The sequence below is a fragment of the Manis javanica genome, chromosome 1 (assembly GCF_040802235.1).
Source record: "Manis javanica isolate MJ-LG chromosome 1, MJ_LKY, whole genome shotgun sequence".
In the NCBI taxonomy this organism is placed as follows: domain Eukaryota; kingdom Metazoa; phylum Chordata; class Mammalia; order Pholidota; family Manidae; genus Manis; species Manis javanica.
In genome coordinates, this window is record NC_133156.1 from 103,399,303 (window position 1) to 103,407,439 (window position 8,137).

Sequence of the window (8,137 nt, forward strand, 5' to 3'; positions counted from 1 at the left end):
AAGACTGAGCAGAAGGAATAGTTGAACTGTGATGCGTGACAATAATGGCCTAACAATGGCCTCTGTCAATTCTATGGGTAGCTTTTGGACTGGGATGTTCTTTCAAAGTTGTCTCAAGGTGAGATGATGGGGCAATTGTGTCCCTGCACATGGGGCACTTTTTGCATATGGATACTCCTGGCTGAGGGAAGTGGACCTTTGATGAGGCAGCAGCTTTGGTAGTGAGCAATTCACCTGTGAGCCCTCAGAGCCAACACTCCTGTAACTACAGAAATGTGAGCCTTGGGTCTTAAAGGTGATCTGCACAGTGCAACACACACCCATTTCAGGAATATTCCAGAAACTGGTTTGTGAGTGGCAATGTACTTTCAATGAATAGCCAAAGAGCTATTTATTGTTCATGAAGAAGTGTACCTACTAAGGCCAAGGAATAAGTAAAGTCTGTATTACATGACAAGGAATTTGAGAAAATGATTAATATCAAGACACTAGAAGATGCTTGAAGGAAGATGCAAGAGGATCATCCCCAGGGTTCTGAGAGAGAGAGAGAGAGAGTGAGAGAGAGAGAGAGAGTGTCGCGCGCCCCGTCCTCGCCGGCAAGAACAGCACGCAACAACAGCAGGATTCTTCTGCAGAAAGCTTTATTCTTCAGCTCTTTGTGAAACAAATGAGTTGGGCAGGACCCAGAGGGGAAGGAGAGGCTTGCTTATATAGTTCTCATGCTCTGACCTGGTTGGTGCGGCTCCATATGCCTTATTAGCATAACCATTTGGTGGGTCTCATTGGTCCTTATGCCAAGGCGCAATTAGCATGTAGTTTAGTGGTGTGGGATGATTTGTCATTAGGAAGTTCGGGGCCTTCCGGCTGCCCTGCATTGGGCACTATTTTCTGAGCGCGGCTGCCAACATCTCCCCCTTTTTTGTCTAACAGAAGCTCAAGGCGGAACTTGCCAGCAGAGGCGGAGACAGAGGCCTGACCTCCATCATACTTCCTGATGCCCCCTTTTTGGAGAGGGGTTCTGGGCATCTACCCCTATGCAGTCAGGCATGCCTCTCAGAGGGGTCCAAGACCTCTTGCAGTGCTTTGCCTCGCATCCTCTGGCTGGCGTTGGGACCGCTTGGTACAAAGGGTTTGGACCCTTTTTCTCAACCCTCTTGCACCATGAGCTTCTTAAAGAAAGCTGTGATTAAGCATTGAGGTACTCGGGCCTGGTGCAGTGCCACATGGGCTCAGGGTGCAAGAGCTACCTCAAGCTAAAGCTGAGCTTCCTTCTTAAGCATATTGAGCCACACTTGGGGAGAGGCGCCAATGTCTATCGCCATTAGGGCTTGAGCAAGGATCACCTTGTCCTTATGTTGATTGCGGAGTCTGCATAACAACCAGAGTAGGAGCATGAGACCTCCAAGCATGAACACGCCCATCCCAGCCATGCCCGCCCACTCCTTGACGTGGGAGAGAGCTCTGAGGAACCAGGAAGAGAGTCCTTCTGCTACGGAGATATCTAGACGGGTGGAGTTGATGTGGATTATTTCTCGCCGCAGTTCTTCTAGTGCTCCATCAAAGTCCTGGGACCAGTTTCCTGAAAGATACTGGGACAGGCCTCGTGACAGATTAGTGAAAGCATTTAATACTTCTGTTAGTGATCCTGGCTTGTTTGTGGCTCTGTAATATGGCCGCGGCTAGGCCCGCATTGGTGAGTGGCCCTCCTATTTCTCTACAGGCTTTCAACCAGGCATGTATCCCTTTTTGTTTCCAGGGTGTTATCGCCTGTCTGCATTCCTTGGTACATTGTTCAAATACTAATTGCTCCACTAGGGGCATTGCTTGTTCCTGATCTCCAAATATTCTGCCTGCGGCCTCCATCATACGAGCGACAAAGTCAGAAAATGGCTCGCTCAGCCCCTGAATAATTTTTGTCAAATTGCCTGATACTTCTCCTTTGTTGGTGAGGGCTTTCCATGCCTTGGCGGCGCACGTGTTTATTTGTGCGTATACCTGTAAGGGGAAGGCGGTCTGGTCAGCTACCCACTGTCCTTGGCCCGTCAGCATATCATATGACCACGCAGGCTGTCCTTCGGCCGCGTTTGCGCGTGCCTGGGTCATGCTGATATCATGCCACAATGCCTTCCATTCTATGTATTGCCCCATACTAGAAAGGCATGCCTTAGTTACATATTGCCAGTCTGCGGGTGTCATGGCTGTCTCTGTTAATCTCTCAACTTGTGCTATGGTATAGTTAGCACTGACTCCATAAGCCCGAACGGATTCTGCTAACTCCTTAACTTGTTTATGGCTCAGGGGCTGGTGAGAGTGTACGCCATTATCCTCAAATACAGGAAACATTTGTCTAATTGCCTGAAGAGTATCTGGGTGGCAAAAGGAGAGTGCGCCACTCACGTAAGGTGGCGGGGCAACGGGCATCGGGGGACACCCTGCTTTCATTTTTTCCTTGGTCCGCTTTTCAACTTTGCTGGTTCCCTTACTTCTACACTCTGCGGTTTTATTTTCTTCCCCTTCCTCTGCGGACGTTAATTCCTCCTCAGATTCCCTATTGGAGAGTTGGAGGTCCCTCAACTCTTTCCAGGGGTATTTACTATTTTCTCCGAGGCGATCGTCACTCGCTTCTCGGGGCTCTTTCGCTTTTGCCCTAGGTGGGCTTTCTCCCTCACTCTGAGGTTTCTTTACCTTCGTTTTTCTGGCCTTTTTTCGGCCGCGCGCGCTCTCTGTTTCCCGTTCCGTTTCTGACATGCTCTCTTGGATATCTGTCAATGCTCTCTGACCTTCTTTTATTACCTTTTCACATCTCTCATCTTGCAGACAAGCTCTAATCAGTTTCCAGAGGGGCCTGGTGCCTCCCCTCAGGCTACCCTCCTCCTCCTCTCTATCAAGATCTTTCCCCAGTTTGTCCCAGCTCGGGATTGAGAGGGACCCTGAACAAATGAACCAGGGGGCCACACGGTCTATCTCCTTCACAAAAGATCCTAAGACTTTGCTGGAGACCTTCAAGTTTCGCTCTTTGAGAGCTGTCTGCAGCGCCGTGACTAATGACGGTGCATTCCCCATGGTGCCTCCTTATTTACAGAGAACCATCAACCATCATCCTAAAAAGCAGGGGCCTCTCGGAACTTACCCCTCCGGGCTTTCTTCTGACCTGCAGTTCTGAATCCTCTCCAGATGTCTGAAGGGTCCTCCCTGTGCCGGTGATGTTCTGGTTCCCGGGATTCGGCACCACTTGTCGCGCGCCCCGTCCTCGCCGGCAAGAACAGCACGCAACAACAGCAGGATTCTTCTGCAGAAAGCTTTATTCTTCAGCTCTTTGTGAAACAAATGAGTTGGGCAGGACCCAGAGGGGAAGGAGAGGCTTGCTTATATAGTTCTCATGCTCTGACCTGGTTGGTGCGGCTCCATATGCCTTATTAGCATAACCATTTGGTGGGTCTCATTGGTCCTTATGCCAAGGCGCAATTAGCATGTAGTTTAGTGGTGTGGGATGATTTGTCATTAGGAAGTTCGGGGCCTTCCGGCTGCCCTGCATTGGGCACTATTTTCTGAGCGCGGCTGCCAACAAGAGAGAGAGAGAGAGAGAGAGAGAGAGAGAGAAACCCAGCTAAATATAACTACATGAAATACAATACAGCTTCCAATTGTTACCCTCTACTGGCTTTCTGATTATCCATTTGATGATAATTAAGTTTCATCAAAAACCAGTTGGAGGCTGGTAAAGTAATCAAAATAGGGGTTCACTGAGGCTTTGAATACATGATTCTTAATATATTTTTAAAGAAGGCAATCTTTCTCTTAATGAATCTTTAGTTTTTTGCTGCAGAACAATATATTGAAAGGATAGAAAAGTTGCCCAAAGGTAAACTCCATTTGGACCTTAAGTCTAATGTTTTTTATTACATTATGAACTCTGCTTTGCAGAGCCTGAATGAGTGAGGGGTAGATTGATTGAAGGCAACTTCAGTGTTGGAGTATCTGCCTTTTTCCCTTGAAGTTATTAACATAGCCCCCAAACAAAAAAAGCAATATAATTAACATCTATACTCCCACCACCCCTTATTAATAACTAAAAAGTAGTTAATAAATAATAATAAATATTTTGTTCAAAGTCCAATGATCTGTTTTACTTGCAAATATTTTAAAATTATTATTTTTTAAATGGTTTAAATTATAATCATAATCTCATGACTGCCTTTCTAATTACATAATGACATTTAGATAGCCTTTACTAACTCTCAAGACAAATGTTGAAAAAATGGGAACTTAGGAAAGGAAAGTCCCCTGAGAGTTCAAAGTAACAGAAATACATCTTTAGGCCAACTCCATGGAATTGTTCAGCTGGTCTAGTTCATGTTTTAAAGGAAATTTTCTGAAGCCTCACAAATACTGCCCTCTTCAGAAGCTGGTAATATGAGGCGAAAGTTTCCATAGCTCACTTGCAGGGAATTGTACTTGAGAACAGACAGTTCCTATTAGAAGTAATCATACCCTGTCAAGTAACCCAGCAAGCTGTACTGAATCACCACACTTGAGAATTTCAGATTTGCTTTTTCTACATTTCCTGTTTTAAGGAAAATCATTCTTTTCAGTGGCCATCTCCTTGGAACAGAAATCACAGGCCTAACCTGTGAAATAAGGCATCATAATGTTTAGAGATTTTATTTATTTATTTATTTATTTATTTATTTATTTATTTATTTATTTATTTGTGTGTGTGTGTGTGAGAGAGAGAGAGAGAGAGAGAGAGAGAAAATATGCTAATCAATGTAAACTTTAAAAGGAGTGACTTAGGATACTCCATAAAAATACATGACCAATTTTTTCTTATTGGATAATATAGAATATATAATACTTAATGAATCTGCTGCCACAGAATTCTTTCCAAATGGTTTTTGGAATTGAGGGTCCTGAAAAGTGAATACCTGCAAAATTTTCCTTGAGAATTATTCACTTATTCATCCATTCAGTAAACATTTACTGAATGTCAGCTACATGCTAGCCATTATTGTTGGTGCATGGGATGCATAGTGCACAAAACCAAGACCCATGTCCTCATGCTATTGGGGACCTAACATCCTGTTGGAGGAGAGAGAACATAAATAAAAACATGATAAGTAAGTGGTATAGCATATTAGAGAGTGGTAGGTGCACAAAAAAAAAGAAAAAATAGAGCAGTACGAGGAGGATCAGGAATGTTGGTGGGGCAGATAGTCTACAGGATGAAATAGGGTAGTCAGGGCGAGGCTCACTGAGATGATGAGTTTTGAACAAAGACTAGAAGGACATGCAGGAATTTCACTCTGTGACTCTGTGGGCAAAAAGCATTGCAGCCCAAGGGAGCAGCCATACAAAGACCTGTCTGATTGGTTTGAGGAAGATCAAGATTGAGCAGAGGGAAAAGTCAAGGTGCAATGCAGGCTGTGATGCATAGCTTTGGCCAGTTCCTCAGAATTGTCTTGCGTTAGGCCAAAATAGACAGGCCTTTTATACTACCATAGTGATCTGTGGGTCATCCAGGATAACTGTGACCTTAAGCAAGGTAGCTTTCTGCAGCTGAAGGGGCTGAGATCAGCGAGCTGTGTACTGACCTCATGCCCAGCAGCCTTCATTGAAGGAATTGCAAGGAGGTACATCCCTGCAGTTTCCTCATTTCCAGGGTCACCTATTTCTATGATGGCTGTTCTGTTTCCATAATCCCAACTAGCTGGAAGAAGGTAAAGGGAATATCCTGGTAGTTACTTGTATTACTTCTGCTCACAGTCTATCACTGGAATCTAATCCATTTGCATGCCTATCTTCAAAGAAAGCTAGGTTATGTAACCTTATTCTTTGTGGCCTGGAACAAAAAACAAACAAACAAAAGGAATATCAAAGTACAGCTAGCAGTGTCTCTGCTACTATCATATTCCCCATTTTCATAGGGAAGAGAATGTGACTTCACTGCACAGAATTAATATAGTCCTTTTTTGCTCATTCAGGATTCTGTGCTTTGGGGTACTGGGGAATTGACACAGCAAAGAAACTATTCTCTTGAAAATCTTCTCAAAAAGACTTCAGGGGCTGAGGTTGAAAGCAGTTACACAGATGAGAGGTAGAGTCTGTGATGTTTGGGAATTAATGTGATCAGATTTGTATCCATAGGCTGGTGGGGCTTGGGATCAGCATACATTACTGTAGAACCCCTTCCTTCTTGAATGCCTCCCTTGGCTTGCCTCTTCTGATTTTTCAGTCTTTACTAGCTCTTCTTCCCATTCTTGACCCTTTCGTGTCGGTATACCCCTGGGTTCTGCCCTTAGTCCTCTTCTCTTCTCAGTGGTCACAATGCATCATTTTCCTTAATTGGGTCATATAACTCTTTGAGAATACAATGACTTTCAACCCCAGAAAAAAGTCCATCTGAACATCTGAACCAATTTATCAAATAGAATAAACTTGATGGAGTACAAACATTAAAGATGTTATTTTTCTCCCATCTCTGTCCTCAGTTGTGCTGCATCAGCTCTCCCTTAGTAGACATGATTAAGAAGATCCTACAGCTTGCTGGACCCTTTTAGTTGTTAAAAAGCCACTTATAACTCTAATCATATCTCTACTTTTTCACCAGCTGAAACTTGACCCATGGTCCAAGGACCTTCAAGATCAGCTCTTTCATTCTGCCTCTTCTCTCCTGATACATCAGTTTGAAGATCACTAGGAAGGAAGGTAGGACTGACTTGTGTAACTGGTCTGCTCTCTGGCTTTGTGTGTCTGTCTGTGGATGAACTCTGCCAAGGTGATGGCCTCTGCCTTGTAGGTGGTGAGTCAGATTTTCTATGGGTACTTCTCAGGTCACTTTGGTCCCTTCTTATGCTAAGGACCTCTGTCAGCCTCTATTTCTGTTATAGACTAAATATTCATGTCCTTCCCCAAATTCATCTGTTGAAATCCTGACCCCTAGTGTGATGGTATTTGGGGGTGGGCCTTTGTGAGGATCAGGTCATAAAAGTGGAGCCCTCATCAATGGTCTTAGTGCCATTATTAAAGACAGTCCAGAGAGCTCCCTCACCGCTTCACTATGTGAGGATGCAATATGAAGACAGCTGGCTCTGAGCCAGGAAGCAGGCCATCACCAGACATGGAATCTGCCAGCACCTTGATCTTGGACTTCCTACTCTCCAGAAACCTGAGAAATAAATTTCTGTTTTTTTATGAGCCACTCAGACCATAGCATTCTGTTAAAGTAGGCTGAACAGACTAAGACAACTTCTAAGACCTTCTCTGAAAGAACATGACCTGTTTTCGCTGGCAGCTGCCTGGACAGCCTTACAGCTTCTGCTTTGTCCTCTGTCTTCCAGGCTCTTCAGTATTCTGTTTTCTACATGTAATTGCACATACATACAATATTTACATTCTACAGGCAGGCATATCTCAAAGAAAGAGGAAAGAATGGGTTGAGCTGCACATACCTCAATTCCTTACTCCAAATTCACCAGTCAGGTACCTTGCTCCTCCCTGAAAAGCAGTGAGTGAAGAGGAAAATGGAGAACTGAAGTGTTACTGTAATGGAAGTCCCACAGCATGGAAACATCAGGTGTGGGGGGAAAATCTTCCTGATTAATAGCATGCATGTAACTATCTACTATACATCTACACTATACTACTACACATGAGTATGTTACACAGGCATGTTGAACTTACTCTATCATACCAAACTCATTAATTTTAAATACATTCCAACCACAGAATCTGTGTTTTCATCTGTATTTTCTATCTAATCATCCAACTAATTCCTAAGGGGAAAAATCTGGGAATCATCTGGGATCCTCCTAGACCTCCCTACCATCCCAATCATTAGATTTTATCTCTTAAATTTTATTTCCCTCCCTCCATAATATCATTGCTATTTCTGCTGCCTTAGTTGGGGCTATTTGGATTATCATAACAACTTTCTGATAAATCTCTCTATGTTCAGATATACCTTCTTCAAATCTGTTATGCCATACTGCATCTAGAGTAATTTTTCTAAATTCAGATCTCATCAAATGATACTTACTCCTGGCTAAAACCCTCCAGTGGATCCCCATTGTACTGTGATGGTCATCAAGTGTAGTCCTTAGATCTTTGACTAGAATCATTTAGATGGCATATTAAAAAT

General features: G+C 43.8%; 1 long non-coding RNA gene across 1 annotated transcript; it reads right to left on the minus strand.

Annotated features, from left to right (window-relative positions):
• Positions 1 to 624: 624 nt before the first annotated feature.
• Positions 625 to 3,561, minus strand: LOC140849187 (uncharacterized). Its single transcript, XR_012130846.1, has 2 exons — positions 3,131 to 3,561; positions 625 to 1,589 (listed from the first exon to the last, which is right to left on the minus strand). It is a non-coding gene; the product is annotated as an uncharacterized lncRNA (long non-coding RNA).
• Between the last annotated feature and the right edge of the window lie 4,576 nt (positions 3,562 to 8,137).